Here is a 22,137-nt window from a genome sequence, read left to right as displayed (position 1 = left end):
ATATTCAACCTAATTGTGGCTAGATAAATCGGTTTTGGGTCAAATACAAACAATGCCAAAGATTCAACCTTGAGCCTACACCTTGTGGCTTAAGCTACTGTCCTTTGTTTGTTATTTGCTCCTTTCAAATGGCTTATACAATGAATTTCACTATCGTGGAACTCAAGGCTCATGCACCATCATCGAATTGTCATGTATGTCTCTCTTATAGAAGAGTAATAGTTCTCGATTCAACCTATCAAAGTCAAACTCTTCAAAACATATCAATGGTCATTATTTTTAAGCATGAAGGCGAACACGGATGGGTCTCGGATATCATCCAACCATTGAAACAGGTCTTGGAATGACATCCAATGATCAAGTGGGGTAAAGACCACTTGTCTTTTTGTGCAAAAAAAATCCTTCTATTAGTTTTTAATCTGGCCATCTCCCCTTCAATACCAACCACTGAATATTCCTTATTGGATGAGATACTTTTGGGAAGCCAGCGACCCAAGATATCAAGAGTTCCGATCTGGAATGAGACTCCTTATTGGATCAGATACTTTTGGGAAACCAACGACCCAGGGTATCAAGAGCTCCAATCTGGAATGAGACTCCTTATTGGATGAGATTCTTCTGGGAAGCCAATGACCCAAGAAATCAAGAGCTCCAATTTGGAATGAGAAAACTGATTGTCCCTCGGAAATTTTTGAGCTAACTTGAGTTGTTTTGTATCTAGATATGTTGTAATTGCGTATGATTACTTTCTTTCAAGAAGGGGGGATGTTACAAACTACTGACGTGTCAAGTCATTGAAGAACGGAGCTAACCTTTAGAGCCCGGCTGAGGGGCCTAAACCCTAAGTGAAGAAGCAGAAGTAGCATAAAAAGTTTTACCAACTTGCAAAGTCTTACCGAGAGGCCCCCCAACTTATGGGACCCCGTTCGATGGGGCCAAAGTGACCCAAAGACATTAAAATAAAGCAATCCCACACACACACACTCAATTGCGTGGCGAGTTGATGACATGGCAGCAATACGGAGTCTCGGATTTTGCGTTGATAGAGCTGTATGGATTTTTGGATTTTACGTTGACATGTTGATGTGGTAGACCTATACGGATTTTTGCATTTTATGCTGACTGCTATCGTGGCAGAGCTGTACGGATTTCTGCTTTTGTGCTGGTAGCTTTTGGGCATCTGCTTTTGAACCACATGCTTTTGAGTTTATAGATTTTTATGTAAACTGCTTTTCATAGGCCAAGGGCCTTTAAATATGAGCCAAGGGCTCATTCTCTGATATGCTCCACATGAGGTGCAGAGGATGGAGTATCGGTGATGTACTAGGTTCAAGCAATATAAAGAAATACCAAAAGGGGCGCCAAGGTTTGGGGCTAGTGCTCTCTGGGGTGGAACTCTGCCACTCCGCGTCTCGTGTGTCATGCATCTCTTTCAGTTCAGTTGTTATTGAAGTGCTTAAAGTCTGTTAAGTGTGTTCTTTTCCATTGGTACGTGATGCCCATCCCGTGAGACAGAATGTTTTAAAAGTGTTTTTTTACTCATGGCCGGGACCCTTGTGGTTATTTACGGGGGGAGTATTTAGAAGTCTTAGTAGTGGCTACTCTCAGCATCTCCAAACAACATAGGCTGCGGTCTAGGGGGCGTTTGGTTGTAAAAGGCCTTTATATCTCATGGCCCGGACTTGGATGGTTATTTGCGAGGGGGGTGTTCATTGGCCGCTTTATGTTTCTATGTCTTGTAGCATGCATATGTGCACATTTATGTTGCATTGTGATGTGCCAACCAGCGATTATTCCTTATTGGGTGAGATTGCCTGGGTATGTAATTTTAGTGCATCAAGACACCCATTAGAGATCAACGTAGTTTGGGTGTGATGGCTAATTTTGCTATGTCAGAATATCAAGACCTCCGACCTGGAATGAGAACATACTCCTTATTGGATGAGATTTTTCTGGGAAGCCAACGACCCAGGATATCAAGAGTTCTAATTTGGAATGAGAAAAATGATTGTCCCTCGGATTGTCCCTCGAAATGACCCTCAAAACGTTTTTTGAGCTAACTTGAGTTGTTTTGCAGATATGTTGTAATCGTGGACGATTACTTTCTTTCAAGAAGGGGGGATGTCACAAAGTGCTGACGTGTCAAGCCACTGAAGAACGGAGCCAACCTGCAGATCCCGACCGAGGGGCCTAAACCCTAAGAAGCAGTAGCAGAAGAACAAGAAGTCCTACCAACTTAGGGACCCCGTCAGATGGGGCCCCCAAGGGACCTAGAGATAGTTACATAAAGCAGATCGCACACACACTCTCAATTTCTTGCGTAAAGACCTAATGATGTGGAAACAATACCAGATTTTGCACTAGATGATGACATGGCAAACCATACGGACGCCCTCGCAATTTGCACTGACATGCTGACGTGGCAACTGTACAAATTTCCGCAATTCACGTTGAAGGCGTTTTGTGCTAGCTCTTGAGACTAGATATTTTTAGAACTTGAAGCTTTTCATGGACAAGGGCCTTTAATTATGAGCCAAGGGCTATTCTCTGGCATGCTCCCTCATAGAAGTGCAGAGGATGGAGTATTGGCATTGTACCGAGTTCAAGCAATATAAAGAATTACCGAACTGGGTGCCAAGGTTTGGGGTGAGTGCTCTCTTGGGGTGGAACTTAGCCACTCCCCGTCTTGTGAGTCGTGCATCTCTTTCGGTTCAGTGTTATTTAAAGTGTTTAAAGTTGTTCAGTCTGTTCTTTTCCACTGGCACGTGGTGCCCGTCTCATGACATCCACATCAACTCTAAAAGATCTTGCATCCAAAAGGGGATGCCCAAAAGCATCAACTCTAAAAGCTCTTGCATCCAAAAGCATCTGCACTCAAAAAGTCCACACAAAAAGCTACAAAGACCAGCTAGCGCAATTCGCAAAAATCTGTATAGCTTGCGACGTAAGCATGTCAGCGTATTTTGCGAAAATCAGCCCAAACATCAAGCTTTTGATCTTTTCAGATTTTAGGCCCCTCGGTCGGTGCTCCATAAGTTGGTAGGTTAGGTTTATTAAAAACTCTAACCCCCTTCTATTTTAGGCCCCTCGGCCACACTTTCTGGGTTCAGTTCTTCTTGGTTCTTTAACCCCTTGTCCTCTCGGCCATTTCCTTAGCCACGCCACCAACTTGTGACAATGTAGTACACTTGTAGCTGTAGTACAATTGTGGCTCTTGAGAGGTTTCCAGGTCTTATTTGATACGGGTTTTATGCTGCAATCGATGTGTTCGGGTCTTATATCTCTTAACCACTTGTTTGAGAAAATGGCGACCATCACACTCCTCTCTTCTTTTTATAAGATATTGGCTAAATTGATTAGTACTAAACTGCATCCTTTTTTCCTGTGTCCTTTTCTGCTGGACCTTATACACAATTCTCAGACAGGTTTTCTTCAAGATCAGTGTATTTTGGACAATTTTTTTTGCTTTCATCAGGCAGTCAAGTGGGCTCGCTCGTCACATACGCTCTTGTCTATCCTCCTTGAATTTGAGAAGCCTATGAGACAGAGTTTACTGGAGTTTTCTTGAGGGATCCCTAGTTTGGATAGGTTTTCCAGATGCTTGGATCAGAGGAGTCTCAACTCTATATAGATCAGCTTATAGTGCAGTGACCATTGGAGGGTTTGCTGGCTCTCTCAGGCAGGGTTGCCTACTGGCAAGTTACTTGTATTTATTTGTGGCAGAGACAATGTCGAATTTCAGTAGAGCACAATAGCCAGGTATTAAATGTTTGCTCATGTCCCTTAAGGATCAGCTAGATTTGGTAGATCAAGAGTATTCTGATGACACTCTAGTGTTTTTATGCTATGCCCCGGATGTTATGGAGGAGATTTGTCACTCTTTGGATGTATATTGTTTATCCAGCGGTGCACACATCTACTGGCACAAGTCTTTTGGCATTCTTGTTGACCTGGGGTGTAGTGGATGGTTTTACTTGGTTGAGACGTGGTCAGTCTTGTAGATAGCCAGGGTTTCAGGTAGGTCTAGATGTGACTATGGAACAACATCTTTCAATTGTTATGTAGTTGATGCGTAGGAAGCTTTGCAGCTGGTCCTCACAGCATCTTTCTTTGGCTAGTCCATCATTGGTGGCCAATCAGGTGTTGTTGCCTTTTGCTTGGTATATTGCATCATGTTGGATGCTCCATAAGAGTGTTATGGCACAGTTGAGGCGCTTGATTTGGAACTTCCTTTTTTGGGGATCAAACGGTACTTTAGACACTTGGGCTCGATGGTCCACAGTGATTCTCCCTCGTGCAGAGGGTGGTTTGGGTGTCATTGATCTGGAGTTACAAAGGTGTGCACTTCTTGCCAAGATCATTGTTAGGTCTTTTCTCCTAGGCAATGAACCTTGAAGATGTCACTTCAGTCCACGTTAGCTACAATCACTCCTACCCATGGTGTTAGAGACATGCACACATGGACTGCATGGATATGGTTTTACAGATGTGCTTTTACATTGAGAGCATCTCTGCTTTTGTGCGCTCATTGTTATAAATCTCGAGCTCCTTTAGAGAGTGCTTGGTCAGATGTACAGCTCGATCTAGAGAGGAGATTGCATGGTAGCCTCTTGTATGGATTTGGTGACCATCCCTCTCCACTTAGATTCTGGAGAGAGACCTCCACAGCTCAGGCAGCGATTGCACATTGATTGGCCTATTTGGGATGTAGGTCCAACGAGCTTAATGAGAAGTTGGTGTCATGATAGATTGTTTCCAGAAAATATCTTTGCAGAAAGGTATCATATTCACAGAGGGATTCACCCCAGGATTATTGAGATAGTCTACCATTCCAAACTTGTGGGACGAGGTCATAAGAGGAGATACTTCTCTTCCATAGCATTAGGGCTGGTGGGGTTACTTCGATGAGTCTAGCAAAACCCTTCTTGTTAATTATCAGGTTCTTTCGTTCATTATTGCTAGAGAGTAATGCTCCTCTGCACACACACACACACATACATTTTTACTTCGCTGAGAAAGGACCTATTCTTTCTAGCCTTACTTGGAAACCGATCAAAGTCATGGTTTCTTGTGGGAGAAAGTAATTTGTGGATCCTCATCTCACTGCAAAGGATGCTGCCTCTTGGAGGCTTTGGATTTGGGAGGGTCGTCCTTTATCTCAACTCTATTGGGATCCTGGCAAGTGGCAGTGCCCATTGGATGTATGTGGACATGCTCTATTGCTAAATGGACTATTTTCTTATTTTTTGATTAATTTATATTTTATGAAATTAGGATATTTAAATGTGTACACTTGAACTGTTAAAGTTAGGAACTGTAGATCTACTGGAACTGATAAAAGCCATTAGGAATAGACAACTGTGATGTGTCATATGATGGGTGGCATTAAGCATCGTGAAGGAGTTGCTCCAAAGGTTCGGTGGGAGAGACTGGGGAATGGGTATTCCCGATGCGTCACATGATGGTGACGGGAGCATCGGATAGGGAATATTCCATTGGTCTAGGAGGAAATCCGAATTGGATAAAGAAATACGTGTAAAGACGCAAAAACAAGAATAAAGAGGGTACTAGAAGCTTTCTCTTGAAAAAAGCAGGATATTTTTAAGTGCTTTCTAGGAAAGCAGATGCTTTCCCGCAAGGAAATCTATGTCTGCATTGCATCTGTGCACGAGGTTGCATCCAGGGACGCCTGGGAAGTATTGTGTAGCATGAATTTTTTGCTCACTGAGTTTTTATTGAGTTTTTGAACAGGTTCACCCTATTTAATAAGTGGCTGACTGCCCACTTATTAAGTGGGCGGCCCATTATTAAAATAAAGCAGGACAACAGGAGGGCACCCCCAAAATCTGCCAAAATCAGCAAATAGGGCAGCCATCTCTCTCTCTCTCTCTCTCTCTCTCTCTCTCTCTCTCTCTCTCTCTCTCTCTCTCTCTCTCTCTCTCAACTCCTCGTCAGCTAGATCTTTAAGGTCTCTTGGGATAGTTTCCTACGACGTTTAAACTCTCTTCTTCTTCTTCTTCTTCTTCTTCTCTCTCTCTCTCTCTCTCTCTCTCTCTCTCAGCTGCCGCCAATCTTCTCTCTCCTCTTCGTGCTATCCTAGCACCCCTATTTATTGCTATTGTTACGGGAGAGCTGCCGGCTATTCGTCCTGCGCTCCGGAGCCAGCCCAGGTTTCGAGAGTCGGGTCCAGTTTGGCTTTCTTATGTGGGGAGGAGCAGTCTTGTGGTTAATGCATTGTGTTGGCACTCATTAGTTTTGTGAGGTTGTTGCCACAGATTTGGTTTTTATGCTGACGGTGTCATTGTATCTCATTGGTACCTTTGAGTATGATACCCAGAGGGGATGCGCAACATGATGCTCCCCGATCCCAAGATAAGGTGTTTTGCATACTAGTTGTCATTACATTAGGAACGTTCGGCGAGCTCGTTGTTGTCATGTCCTCAGTGTTGCGCCATCCTCTATTGTGGACATCCTTGCAGACATTGGATGGATATTTATCTACACTCCATTTAGCCGTTGGGATTCGGCAGTGGGTTCCTCAAGGGCAGCTGAGTAGCACAGGTTTCGTTTTTTGAGATGATGAGCTCACTCCCACATGTTTCTTAGTTTTTCAAGGTCATATGTAGTGGCACAACTCCCCACCATAGTGGTCATCCTCCACTCCACCATCCGTGTCTCGTGTGGATTCTCTTTGTCTCTCTTTGTCCCGGAATGCGTCCCTTTTGACTATGGCCTATATGGCTCTTAAAGAGCCAAAACTCAAGATTAAATCTAGGAAAATCCCGACAAGAGAAAACTACCTCACTTCGACACATTGAGGGCAATTGCTGGCCTTGGTTTATTCATTTGTCTCTCTCCTCGATTAGTCCAGCTCCCATGAGGAGGTGCATTGTGTTCTCTTAGGGTGCTTGGGGCTTGTTGCTAATCTTGAGACCAAGTCAGTGGTCTCATGTGTAGGAACAAATGGAATCAGTAGTAGCATATGTGTGTACAAGGGATCTATCCATCAAGGGCATGTCATATCTATGCCAGACCACCCTTGGTCACTTGTACATGCAGCTTTCTATGCGCATGGAGTGACTTTCCTAGATCTCTCTCTCTCTTAGAGATTGTCTTGTCTCTTTCTACCTCAGTGATCTATCTTCTCCACATTTGCTTGTATATGTATGTGGCATTTCACATGGTCTCTAGTGTCAGAGGATCTTTTTAGAGTCGAGCGAGATTGGAGTCGAGGTGTCCATCCGATTGGAGGTCAGTCCGCGTCCTCATTGCATCTTTTGCTACCTATTTCTATAGTGTATCGGAGCCTTGCTGTCTTGGATGCTCAATGTAGGTTGATCATGTGCTTTATTGGACTTAATTGAGAGAGAAGAAGCTTGTACACAATGGGCACCACGTGCCAACTGAAAATAATAGACTGAGATAGACAGTTAGCACTTCAAACAACAGAATAGAAAGACAAAGAGAATCCACATGAGACACAGATGGCAGAGTTCCACTCCCAGATTCCAATGGCCCCATACGATGGCGCCCCTTTCGATATTTATTTATATTTCTTCAACAAGGTACAACTCTATGGCTCTACTCTGCTTCCCCATGTGGTAGAATCCAAGAGAGATAGAGCCCACAACATGTATTTAAAGGCCCTTGGTCTATACAAAAGTAGTTACACACCCAAAGAAGCTCAAAACAGTTCATTTGTATTTCAAACAATATTGTCAAACAAAGTTCAAAGAGTATCTTAATACAATTCAATCTTAAAATCATTTGGGTTGGTTTGTGTCAGCCGAGCTTTAAGGACGACTGGCTTGTCGTTTTGCTACAAAGTGATGGTGCGGTTATGAATCTGCATGGTCGCATCGTTCTTGTCGTGCCAAGGCATGCCCAAAAGAGAATCACAATTGCCCAACTTCATGCTTTCAAAAAAGCACACGATTGAAGCTCTGATATCAATGTGACGGAGACAGGTACCATGTGCCAATTGAAAATAACAGACTGAGACAGACGTTTAGCACTTCAAACAAATGAACAAAAATACTTTACACGGGACACAAAGTGGCAGAGTTCCAGTCCGAGAATGCAATGGACCCAAATGAGGGCGCCCGTTTTGGTATTTCTTTATATTGCTTCAATAGGGTACAACTTTGTGGCTATGCTCTGCTTCTCCAAGCGGTAGAATCCTAGAGAGAGAGCCCACAACATGTATTTAAAGGCCCTTGGCCTGCACAAAAGTAGTTACATGGAATGCAGTAGTTCTAAAAGCATCCGATCCAAAAGAAAGCTTTCAGAGGGCTGTTCGTATAACACTACCACGTCATCAGCAGCCAACGCAATTCGTGGAACGTCTGTATAGTTTCCACATCATCAGCTTTTACACAAGTTAGGATAGTGTGTGTGTGTGCGTGTGCACTTTATTTTTAAGTATTTAGGTCCCTCGGCCAGTTCCATAAGTTGCTGGGGGTTTGGATTTTAAATCCTTACCCAATTTATTATTTGGGCCACTCGACGATGATATGCAAGTTGGTAAATCCGGCTAGGGCTTAGGCCCCTCGAACGGGATCTACAAGTTGGCTAGGGTTAGGCTCAGGGAGTCCTTACCCTCTGGATCTTCAGTGGCTTGACATGTCAGCAGTTTGTGACAAAGCTTGTTGTTTTTTCCTACGTTTTCTCCTGTTTCGGCAGATTTGGGTATGTGTAGGCTATGCCTTGTCTACGACTTCCCCGTCTTCTACGCTTGTTTACCCCGACCCCTCTTGACCGAGGGGAACCTCGTAGAGGATTAAGGACATGGAGCATTTCTGGATTGCTTTGGTTTTCCCAGATGGAGTTCTGCCATGGTTTCTTGCAAGGGGAGCAAGCCTGCGGCTTTTGGATTCAAAGGAGGAAACATCTTTTTCGTCCTTCTTTAGAGATAGAACTGTTTGGACAACAGTGGGATCTTCTTCAACACTTGGGGAGCGCTTTCTTATGGCTGTGTTTCTTCAAGGAGAGGGATTGGCTGATTGTTGGATCTTTTGCAAATGCACGTTTTTTCTTGGAGTTGTTGATAGAGTTATCCCTATGTAGGACTTTACGTAGGCTGATATGGAGTTCCAGCCTTCTCTTGCACATGCAAATGTGGATTTTCAGCCCGTCCTAAAAGAGGGGTAGCAAGTTTCTGACTGAGTTGCACCTTTGTACCAAGTTGCAGATTTTGGATGAGAAAGGTGGATTACTTTCCTCCTAGAGAGGGTAGAACTTGCAAGGCAAGGTAGTCGGACTGCTTGTGAGCGGAGCTTGCAAGATCAATTTCCTTGCTTGTACAGCCTGTGTGTCCACATGACATACAAAGAGCGCCTGTGTGTCCACCTGCCGGGCATGTATTGCTACCTCAGTCTAGCAAGTCACCAAGCACCTCTCCACCTAGGCCAACAACCCAAGCTCCTTGCCACATCATCGAGCTGCTTCAGCTCCTAAAGGATAGTTTGCTTAGCCAAAAATTGGTGACAACACGCCTAGTTGTATAGGTGCAAATATGTGCCTAGCATTTGTGAAGGTTGACTTTGGCTTCTTTTGGCATATAAGAAATAAGGTGAGTAGAGGCCATCACTAATATGAAACTTGGTGCATTAGGTGGTTAAAATGGTTTTGTAACAGCTTAAATTATTTCCTTGCTTGGACTTGGCAATAGTGTACTCACAGTTTCAACCTTTTTCAAGTAGTTATTTACACATCCCCCTCACCTAGTTATCAGACATGCAGGATATTCAGCTATTGTGGCAAGATCAAGTTAATGTATTCTTCTAGCTTAAATAACCGTGTAGAAGGGCTAAGAATGTGTAACAGTCAATTGAGAGACCTTCTTTCAACTTATTTCTTGTGAATGTATATGTTTATATTATATTTATTTAAATTAGTAAGCTGATCTTGTTAAAGCGCATTGGATAGTAAAGTGCCTTACTTTTCTCAAGCAATCGACCGATGCATATAGCCTTGGAGCATCACCAAAGACAAGTCCGTTCTCATGGGGCAGCAAATCAACAAGAGGTGGCACAAATTTCCATCTACAGAGACTTTATGTGACACAGAGGGTGGTGATGATGGACATTACTGGTCGCGAATGAGTACTTCTCCTAAGACTATCCTACCTTCATCAAACCACCATCTCTCCATTGATGTCATAACTGAGGAGCCCTATTTAGGCAATGGATATGACGACATGCCGTCGCATATCATTCCTCTCCTGCCTTCAAGAGAAGAAGAGAAGACTCAAATCAGTATCGAGACTTCTGGACAGTGCAGCTGGATGCAAGCAACATTCAACGGTACGAATTGTAATCAATTGATCTTTTGAAGAAGTTAAACTCAAGACTTGGAAAAAATCTATATAGAACTTTGGAACTTTAGGTGTCAATGTGATGGCTGGAGTGGGACTTCTATCATGCCCATATGCGGTGAAGGAGGGTGGGTGGGGGGGAATGGCAGTGTTGGTGCTATTTGCTCTTATATGTTGCTACATGGGTCACCTTTTGCGCAAATGCATGGACAGTCAACCGCTTGGCATACTTACCACGTACCCAGACATTGGACAGCTTGCACTTGGCAAAATGGGTTGCACAATTGTGTCGGTATGTTTGATTTTATTTGACTACGATCTCCATATTTGGTGAAAATAATAACACAAAATACTAATGGTGTTTTGTTGTTTGCATATGGTTCTCTATGCCGAGCTCTATGTAAGTTCCCAGCCCATTGTTAAAGGTCAATTCTTGATAATTGAAAAAGTACATAATTATCCCACTTATATTATGATGATTATTGCAAACGATAATGCAGGCGTTGTCGTGCCGTGGCATGTACATAGTGTGAAATAAAAACATTCACCTCACTCTTGACACTTCTCAATGTATTAAAATAAAAGAAATCGTGTACATACTGTGATATAAATTGCGGTCATTATCATGTACATACCTATCCGGGAAGTCGTGGCCCTGGATGTGGCGCATTTGCATGCTTTTCCACTTGATAAGATGCTTAATTTGGGTTTACAATGTATATATTCCAAGTGTTTCATGGTGGCACACTCATCTCGACTATAAAGACTGATGCGGGCAAAACTGCCAAAAATAGCAGCTAACAAGCGCCGTTGCAGAATTGCATGAAAAGTGACCCAAAATGGTATATTGATGGAAAATGATGCTTATCTATGATTTTTATGCTTATGAGAGTAATCCCATAAATTTAGGGATTTTTCTGACTCCGTTTGGGATTTTTTGCATCAAAAATGGCATTTTTGGGTCAAAAATGAGCTGAAAATGGCCTAGTTTTGGTCCAAAGTGGAAAAATGGCCCAAAAATTGACACATCAGCTGAAAATGCCGTGGGGAAGAGAGAGAAGGGGGATTTTTACAGAAAAAACCAGCAATTTTTCTCTACTATGTAATTGCTTCCATGGTTGCTCAATCTATGTGTAGGGCAGACCCGCCTCTTCGAAATCTTGTATCTGAGCTAGTGAGGGAGTGAATTAAGGTTTTCCCTTATCAAAATGGTGTATGGACTTCACTTTAGAATCTCTTAAATCTCTACAAAATCAGAAAATTGTCGTCGTGAAGGTGGAAGCTCGAGCATTCCTTTCAACTGTTTGATGTTACGACTATGTAATTGGGGGCGAGGCTACATGATACCATGAAAGAGGTTTGGGTTTTGATTGAGATTTGTGCTTGTATGAGCATTAAGGTTTCATGGCTGAAACTTTAGTGTTCGTAAATGGTATTGTAAAGTGAATTGAATGTGATTTGGTGATCCTCTCATCATAAGCTCCACTACGAAAACAAGCAGACTCCAATCACAATAGGAAAGAGGGTTTGTGACTTTGTTGTCACGAACGCTCTTAGATTTTCTGTCACCGTTAGAAAGAGGGTTGGTGATTCTCCACGAACGCTTTTTCCAAATGTGAAAGTGACGATTGGTAATGTGAAGGATGAGCAAAATTTCTTTGTGCAGGAGATGTTTGCCTATCCTCTTATCCTTGGGCACCCATACACCACAACCGTTCGCATGGAAACAATGGTCTTGGATGATGGTTCTGCTTATGCTAGGGTAAAGAGCAGAAATGGAAAGCGAGATGTGCAATTTTTGACTGTGTGTGTGAATCACGAGAGGAACCGCAATAGTCTTCGTGAGTATCCTCTACCAAAAGCGAGCAAAGAGTTCAAAGAGTACAGGAAGACAAGGGGTTTTGGCCATGTACCATTGTGAAGCGGGATTGCAATGGTACAAGAAGAAAAAGATTCTTGCCTGACCCAAAGCGAGAAGAATCTTTTTCTACAGGTTTCCAGGGATTAACAGAGCATGGGTCAGTATGTTTTATGAAGCTTGAGGATATGAAAAGAAGTGCACGACAATATGTATATAGTGTACAAAAATACATGAAAGAAAATGGTTTCATAGAGGATAGTGAATACATTTCAGGTTTCTTTGAACAAGTTTCTCATGTAGATACTATGCTTGAGCTTTTAGCTATAATGGATTCTAGCATGCAAGATGGAACCCACATGAAAGAAGTGCACGACAATATGTATATAGTGTACAGAAAAACATGAAAGAAAATGGTTTCATAGAGGATAGTGAATACATTTCAGGTTTCTTTGAACAAGTTTCTCATGTAGATACTATGCTTGAGCTTTTAGCTATAACGGATTCTAGCATGCAAGATGGAACCCACATTGTGGAAGTATGCTCTATGGAAATGTATGATGTGATTGAGGCTTTTGAAGACCTGAAAGATTTCAATGCTATTGAAGGACTGGAAGTGCGTGTAGAGACCAAGTACAAAACGGTGGCAAAGGAAGTGAGACTAGTGGCCTTACCTTTACCATCAAATTGTAGGAAAAAGCTAGAGCAAGCTTCTTTGCAGCCGAATCTCAGGATCCAAAAAGAACTGGACACAAGTTCCCAATGGAATCCCTAAAAGAGATAAAAGTTGGTTGTGGAGAGTTTTTAACAGAAGAAGAGAAGAAGAGTTTTAAAGAAATGCTTTCAAGACATGGTAAGGCTTTTGCTTTCCAGCCACATGAGATAGGGTGTGTTGATCCTAATGTTGTTGCACCTATGGTGATCTTCACTATCCCTCACGTACCTTGGAATCTACGCCCAATTCCGGTTCCAAAAGCACATTTGCCAAAGTTAATAGAACTACTCAATGAAAAGATTAGCATGGGTATCTTGGAGCCTTCTTGTGTGCCATATTCAAACAGGTGGTTCACTGTGCCTTAGAAGAATGGAGCTTTGCGGTTCATACAAGATATGCAACCTGTAAACAAGGTTACCATCAGGAATGTGGGTACAGGACCTATAGTGGATGAATTTAGAGAAGCGTTTGCAGGAAGGTCAATTTACTCAATGGGAGATCTCTATTCAGGGTACGATCAATTTCAGCTAGATATTGAGAGTAGAGATCTGACAACTATGAAAACACCTTTGGGACTAGTAAGGATGTGTACCTTACCTCAAGGAGCAACAAATTCAGTTGCACATATGATGAATGGGATGAACAAGGTTCTACGTGACTTCATACCTCAAATCACAATGCCATTTCTTGATGATGTGCCCATCAAAGGATGTGAAGACAAAGATAAAGATGAAGCTATGGATTCAAGGGGATGTTGTAAGTTTGTTGCAGACAATATCGAAGATTGTGAGAAGATTTTGTCAAAGCTGGAAGAAGTTAATCTTACCTTGTCAGGGCAAAGATATGTATTTGGTGTTAATGAAGTGTTGATTGTGGGGCATATGTGTGGACCTTATGGTAGAAGGCCTTGTCCAAAAAAGATGGATGCAATCAAAAACATGAAAGAAACATGTACAACTATAACGGAAGTTCAAAGATTTCTTGTTGCTTTCATCTTCTATCTTATTTGGATACCACATTATGCACATGTAGCCAATCCCCTTTATAGGTTGTTGAGAAAGAATCAGAAGTTTCAATGGGAAGAAGAGCACACAAAAGCCATGAGAAAGCTAAAGAAACTACTTCTTTCATCGCCAACCTTGAGAAAGGTAAACTATGCATGTGAGAGACCTGTTATTGTGACAGTGGACACGAGTCCTACAGGGATAGGATGGGCAGTAGGGCAAGATGATGATGAAGGAAAAAGGTATGTGGTGAGATTTGGACCCAAGATTCTGAGTTCTCGCCAACGTGATTATGCACAAGTAAAAAGGGAACTATGGGGGGTGGTTACAGCATTGAGGTGTGACAAGGAGTACTTGATAGGGGCATCAGTGGTTGTGAAAACTGATTGTTTGCCTCTTCTTGGAATGATCACAAACTGTTCGACTCCTGATATTGCAAGGCTACGATGGATAGCCTACATAAAGTCCTTGAATCCTGAGTTCAAGCATATTACAGGAAAAGACAATCCAATGGCAGATATGCTATCTAGGGCAAGGTATGAAGATGAACATGACATGATTATTGCAGGAGATGATGTAGGCACAAAGTTTTACACCATTGATCATGCAAAGAGTAGTCATGCATGTTTTGTGTCTTCACTTGAGTCCTTTTCAGAGGAACTATATGAGGATGAATGGCTCTTGATAGGTCGCTACTTAAGTACTCTGCAGAAGCAGGATGATTGGACTGAGCAGGAATTTAAGAGGATAAGAAGAAAATCATATGGATACTTCTTGAGGGATGGCTATTTATGGAAGCATCCTAAACGAAGAGATGGAACACCATTGCGTATAGTATGTGATAAGGTTACTTAGCAACAAATCATCAAGGAGTTCCATGAAAGTTTATGGGCAGGACATCGCGGTGTATGGGCAACATTTGCCAAGGTAAAAGAAAGGTATTGGTGGAAAGGGATGTATAAGGATGTGGCTGAATTTGTGGAGTCTTGTGTGACATGCCAAATGTATTCAAATGTATGGCATCGTGATGGACTACATCCTACGTATCCATTAGCCATGCATTATAAATGGGTTGTGGACTTGGTTACAATGCCTTTGGGACTTTGGCAAATGAGGTATTTGGTGCTTGCAAGAGAAGATTTGTCTAATCAAGTTGAAGGGCGTGCATTAAGGACAAAGAGTACATAAGCTGTATGTAAATTTCTTCTTGAAGATGTGATCTGTCGCTATGGGTGTGTGGGAAAGATAACTGTAGATAGAGGTGGATTGGATGTTGATGAAGCAAGGGAATTCTTCTCTAGAATTTGCATCAAACTAGATTTAACTTGTGCTTATAACCCAGAGGGAAATGGAAAAAGTGAAAGAGGGCATCCTCCAATAATCAAAGCTTTAGCTAAGTCTTGTGAAGGTAAGCTTGGAGAGTGGCCAAGGTTACTGCCATTTGCATTGTGGGCTGACCGTACAACATATAGTTCAGTGACTGGCTATATGCATGTTGAATTGATGTATGGTCAAAAACCTGTGATGCCAATTGAAGATGTAGTTCTTACATGGAATGTATTGCCATGGGAATATGGAATGAGTAGAGAAGACCTTCTTGTATTGCGTGTACAGAAATTAGAAAGAAGGCCTGAAGACATAGAGCTAGCAAAACCTCGATTAAAGAATGCAAGGTTGAAAAACAAAGACAGATTTGACAAGATGCATAGGCTCAGACCCAAAGACATTGAAGAAGGTGATTGGGTGTTGGTGTATGATAGTAGCCTTGAAAACCAACACTCTACAATAAGGAAGCTTGCAAAGAGATGGTTTGGTCCTTATGTTGTCAAACATGTGCATGGAAATGCAACTTACACCTTGCGTGAACTGGATGGGACAGAACTGAAAATTCCCATTGTAGGAAAAAGAATTAAATTATTCAAAAGAAGAGGGGATTCTGATCCATTTGATGCACAACCAAGTGAAGAGGATGATGAAGCCAACTATAAGAAAAATGAGGATGAAAGTGAGAATATGGCGTCTGACCATGAGTTTTAATGCTCTACAAATGTTGTTGTGGCAGATACCGGAGGATGTGCAGGTTCAGAGGGGGTAGATGTCATGCCGTGGCATGTACATAGTGTGAAATAAAAACATTCACCTCACTCTTGACACTTCTCAATGTATGCAAATAAAAGCAATCATGTACATATTGTGATATAAGTTGAAGCGTCTACTGGGGTCATTATCATGTACATACCTATCCGGGAATCTCGTGGCCCTGGATGTGGTGCATTTGCATGCTTTCCACTTGATAAGATGCTTAATTTGGTTTTACAATGTATATATTCCAAGTGTTTCAGGGTGGCACACTCATCTCACCTATAAAGATTGATGCGGGAAAAAACTGCCAAAAATAGCAGCTTACAGGCGTTGTTGTTGCAGGATTGCATGAAAAGTGACCCAAAATGGTATATTGATGGAAAATTATGCTTATCTATGCTTTTTATTCTTATGCGAGTGATCCCACAAATTTAGGGATTTTTTTTTACTCCGTTTGGGATTTTTCACATCAAAAATGGCATTTTTTGGGTCAAAAATGAGCTGAAAATGGCCTAGTTTTGGTCCAAGGTGGCAAAATGGCCCAAAAATTGACACATCAGCTGAAACTTCCGTGGGGAAGAGAGAGAAGGGGTCTTTTTACAGAAAAAACCAGCAATTTTTCTCTACTGTGTAACTGCTTCCATGGTTGCTCAATCTATGTGTAGGGCAGTCCCGCCTCTTCGAAATCTTGTATCTGAGCTAGTGAGGGAGTGAATTAGGGTTTCGTCTTATCAAAATGGTGTGTGGGCTTCACTTTAGAAGCTCTTAAATCTCTGCGAAATCAGAAAATTGTCGTCGTGAAGGTGGAAGCTCAAACATTCCTTTCAACTGTTTGATGTTACAACTATGTAATTGGGGACGAGGCTACATGATACCATGAAAGAGGTTTGGGTTTTGACTGAGATTTGTGCTTGTATGAGCATTAAGTTTTCATGGCTGAAACTTTAGTGTTTTTAAATGGTCTTGTAAAGTGAAATTGAATGTGATTTGGTGATCCTCTCATCATAAGCTCGACTACGAAAACAAGCAGACTCCAAGCACAATAGGAAAGAGGGTTTGTGACTTTGCTGTCACGAACGCTCTTAGATTTTTTGTCACCCTTAGAGAGAGGGTTGGTGATTCTCCATAAACTCTTTCCACAAAGTGTTTGTGACTTTTCTCACGAACTCTCACAGTCAGAGGATTTGCACCTTCCCAGCTAGACCGCACACATTCCGACAACGTATGGTGTGGAGTTTCTCATACTAGAGGGAGACAACTTATCCAAGCTTTTTCCAAACTATAGGTTTACAATGGTTGGAATGGACATTGGCTCATATGAAATCTTTGCTATTTATGCTACAATGGTGATCGTGCCTACTGTGTGGTTGAAAAACCTCAATTGGCTCTCTGCTCTTTCGTGTGAGTATCCAAGAAATAAATGCATGGATAGTTTTTCCTGCGCATTGTCAATGCTGTTATTGGGTGTGTGCAAAGTTGTGTACGTCTGCACGCTCAACATGAGTGGTGTAGGTGTGTGTGAGTCTATAATTATTTTTAATTTTGTGGTTGGTAGTCATGGGAGTCGTAACAACGAGCCTGGTGATGGTCCTCATGGTTTGGAGCTGTTGACGGAGTTGGTTTCACCAAAACAACTAGCATTGTGAATTGGCGAGACCTTCCCTTGGCAGTGGGTGTTTATTGTTTTCTCTACTCAGGACATGGTGTTTTCCCAAACATCTACTATTCCTTGAGGGACAAGAGTCGATATACCACGGTCCTCTTGATAAGGTGTCTCCCTCTCTCTCTCTCTCTCTCTCTATAACTGTGTGTATATGTAAGTATGTAGGTATCTATATATATAGATTTGTATGTGTGTAGGTGTACATTGTATGTGCTTTAATTATAGTCTTCAGTTGAAAACATATCAACAACCACCAAAAAGATATTAACACCACCGTCTGATAGTACTTCTTAGAGAGAAACAATAATTATTCATGACAAAATGTTAAGCTCAATCAAATAATAGCATGAGACTTTAATCAATGCATGAGTTTTTGATTGTGAATAGATAGTAAGAGTACACACTCTTAGATATACATACATACATAAGCGTGAGTGTGCGCTTACACTATAAGATGGTGGTGTTAATATCTTTTTTCTTCTGTTAATATATTTACATTTGAAGACTATAATTAAAGCACATACAATGTTAAGGAAACTTGTGTTTTTCTTTACCTCGAGTTGATTTTGTCCCTGTTTTTGTAGCTTTACCTTGTGCTTCCTGTCCTATTTTACAATGTTAGTGGTGGGATTTCGCATGTTTGGAGATGAGACACTATCCCAAATAACATTGAACCTGCCGAAGACCAACAAAGCAACCTACTTCTCCCTATTCCTAACAATAAGTAGCTCCTCATACTGTCAAAGAGCATTAATGGAGCTTTATAGTACATCACTTATACACTTATATCCTCACCTTTATCCTTTGGTTTTGTTTTTTAACTTTGGAAATAAGGCAATGATGACTTTAAGTGATTATCTTTAAAAGCACTTCACTCATTCCTTCAACACCTCTCTAGTCTCTCTCTCTCTCTCTCTCTCTCTCTCTCAAGCACGAGCACACACTATGTGACAAACATACTCCTTAGGTAGATACACAATTAAGTGTTTACGTCTCTTCCTTAGCTTATACATTAAAGGCAGGCCATTTAAAATGATTTAACATTTCTTATACTTATTTGTTTTGTGTATACAGATTTTGAACCCGTTGACAAAATATCCTTTAAATCTGAGCATTTTTCTTTGATTCTTACCTTAAGTTTGTACAATTATTGAATTGAGTGTAGCCCTTGATCTTAGCACACATTTGCTCTTATTATAACCCCAATTGCAGATGGGATAGAAGAGCTCATACCTACGGAGAGTCTTGGACCTTGCCAAAAAAAAGCATTAAAGATGACACTGCGAACACTCCTTGTCATTTCCAATTTGTGTGTAGCAACTTTGGTGCCTTTTTTTGGTGAGTATATGTTTGTGCAATTTTAGTACTTTCTTTCTCTACGTTTGAGTAATTTTATTCACTGTTTTTGGTAGGATATATGATGTCGTTCATTGGTTCAGTCCTCACTAGCCTTGTGGTGAGTTTTTTTGCTATCAAACCTTTAGCATGCTTGATTTGGATTAATGTGTATGCCCACGTGCTTGTTTCAATTTTGTTTTTATACTTTAGACTTACATCAACATCAAATAGTGCTTGATTTAGATTAATGTGTATGAAAGTGTGTGGTTTTAAGGTCCTGTAGAATTGCTTGCTACCCCCCCCCTTCCTTTCTTGCTGCTCCCCTCTCCCTCTGCCTAGTGCTCCTCCCCCCTCGCACCCAGCCCTCGCCTTACTTTGCCCCCGCATCTCTGCCCTCGCCCATCCCAACCTGTGCCCTACCTCAGCCTGCACCCCATCCCGCCTAGTAACCCTCGCAGCATTTCAACACCCCAACCAACCCAACACCCCCCCCTCCCCCCAACTCTCTCCTCCCTAGCCAGTAGCCGGTAGGCTACCTTCAACACCTTAGTGGCCCTCATCATCGTTTTTGCCTTCCTCTTTCCAGCAGCAGACACATAATGGTGGCCCCTGCTCCACCTCATAGGGACTCCACAGAAGCCCCCTCGTCCGACAGTGGGGAGCCAACCCTTTGACTTGGTGTAAGGTGTAGCGGAATGAATGTTGAACTTTGCTCAAGATGAGTGCTCCGAATTGTGATCAAGGTTCCTTTTACTTAGGGAAGGGAGAGCCTTCCGTGCTTTAATGAGAAAGTGCAATGGACACAAACAAAGTGAATGAACGTTGTGAATGAAGGAGCATGAGTCTGAGAGATAGAGAGAGAAGAGAATACGCCACCGGGAAGTTGTCTAACCCTCCTCCAAGGGCCCCACTCTCGATGGCGAGAGCGGTCTACTTATGATTGCACAAATCTCTACAATGCTTGGACTTGCCGACGATGTCGACGACTATGAGGACGACGGCGAGACGGGCTAAAATCTGAAAATGCTAAAGGCTGAAATCTGCAAATCTTTATCTGCTGAATTCTGACTCTATGTCGGTGACGATGTCGATGACGACGATGTGACGATGATGCGCTGAAAACGCAGATGTTGAAATCTGCATTTTCCGGGCTGAATCTGCAAACTTCACGGGATCTGATCGTGCGGCGAGGATCTAATGCGGAAAGGTGAGATCTGCGATGTTTGGGGGTTCTACTATGGAGTCTGACTGCTGAAAACTGAAAACGCTGATGCTAACTAAGGTTCAGTCGCGATGAATCTGCAAAACGCTGAGTTGCTTTGCTGATGCAAAAACGCTAGGGTTGATTTCTACTGCTAGGGGAAATCTACTAACGCTAGGGCTGATCTGCTGTCGTGAAGTGGTTCTGCTGTGTCTGCTAATGCCGAAGCTGCTCTGCAATGCAAAAATGCCAAGGCTGATCTGTCTTGCAAAACACGCTAGCTTTGATGTTGTGTTGCAAAAACGCTAGGCCATGCTGGGGGGTCCTGCTAAGAAGGTGCCTGTTGTGCAAGGTGTTCCTGCTTCTTGTTCTGCCAAAAAGTGCTAGCTTTGGTTTGCTTATATATTATCTTAGTAAAATTGCCCTACCTAGTTCCCAACAAAAGTCACTTAATAAATAAGTGAAAAATGTCAAAAATAGGGAAAATAGGTTTAATGCACTGGAAAATTCCCCTGATGGATTCTGATGGACTCTGATGGGAATGCTGATGATCATGTTGTGTGCAACCAGAGGCTATGCATCTACTCTACGTGACTGGTCATGCACGGTCTGCGAACAGACTCACAAAAGTGCCAGATCACTTCCTACTCTACATTGACTTGACTGAACTAAACCTTGGTCATGCTGTAGCTTGTCCACGGACACATAGGGTTGGATGTGTCACGTGACATCCCCTCCTTTTCAAAGTGAGGTATTGGTACCGAACTGTATGGCATTGAGGGAGATCGCCCCAACAACATCCGGAATCCTCGAAAGGACTCCTCACGTGAGTAATCATTTTTGGGGATCCTAATCTATCGATCACACATTGAGTTCATGCTGAACAGAGTGGTTCAATCATTCAGTCCTAGGTGTGTGGCCATATCATCCCGCAAGTACTCTGGATGCACTCATGACAATTCCATTGAATCATTCATGATTCAAAATTCATTATCAGGTTCATTCGGGAGCTGTCATTGCTCCAAAATCATCTCATTCTCGTTTCTGTTATCTATGCACAAAAAGTAGGATCTTCCATAAAACATTAGTTTCATACTTAAATCAGATTCATCTCTGGAAATTCCTTTTTCCAAGTTCTTCATTCACACACTTGGTTCATATTGAACAAAGTGTTTTAATCATCTAGTCATCTCATCTGTTCAGAAGTCTTGATGCACCTAGATCCCTGTGTAGTCATCTCATCCCGTAGGAACTCTTGATGCGCTCACAACAGTATCTAGTCATCTCATTCATATGGGAATCTTGATGCACTAGAATCATCATCATTCATTCAAAGTTCATGATTCTTGTCTTGAATCGTGATCGGGTTCATTCCAGAGCTTTCGTCGCTCCCAACTCGTCATCATCTTATTCTCAATTTCACATGCAAAACAAGCAAAATTTCAAGCAGTGGTATGTAGGGTGCGTTGGTGAGATTTGGGAGTGGAGACCGGAGTAGTATTAGGCATTGAAAATGCTGATCAAAATGATGTCGCCGCCGTCTCCGTCGTTGCCGCATAACTATCACCACCAACTGATGAAGAAGGTGTAGAAGAGGGAAAAACCAAGTCGTTGGGGTCGATTGCGGGACGCTTCGGCCTTGCCGCATTTTTATCTTCTTTGTTGGCTTTGATGGCGGCATCCTTGGTTTCAAATGCCCTCAACAATTGCTCGTTGACTTCCTTGCATATTGCTACTTGTTGTTCCTCTAGCTTAAGGAGGTGAGCATGGACTTTGGTTGTGCTAGATTGCCGTTCAAAGCCACATAGTTTGCACTTCCATGCACGTGCACCACCGGCCTTTCCCAACACTCGGGAATGGACTTTGTCCCACCATGAAGCTTCATCCTTCTTTTTCTTCGCACCCAAGGACACATGTTCACTTGATGCAGAAGCTTGGGCCATGAGACTCGTCACTCGAAA

The 22,137-nt window shown here is 42.3% G+C and overlaps 1 pseudogene; it reads left to right on the top strand.

Moving 5' to 3' along the window:
* The window catches only part of LOC147459357 (amino acid transporter AVT1B-like), a 32,507-nt pseudogene that overhangs the window by 8,465 nt on the left and 1,905 nt on the right, over nt 1–22,137 (top strand).

This window comes from Adiantum capillus-veneris, chromosome 4 (assembly GCF_014529385.1).
Source record: "Adiantum capillus-veneris isolate H3 chromosome 4, ASM1452938v2, whole genome shotgun sequence".
Classification (NCBI taxonomy): Eukaryota; Viridiplantae; Streptophyta; class Polypodiopsida; order Polypodiales; family Pteridaceae; genus Adiantum; species Adiantum capillus-veneris.
Note: the sequence above shows the minus strand (reverse complement) of the source record. Positions and strands in the feature narration are given on the sequence as shown.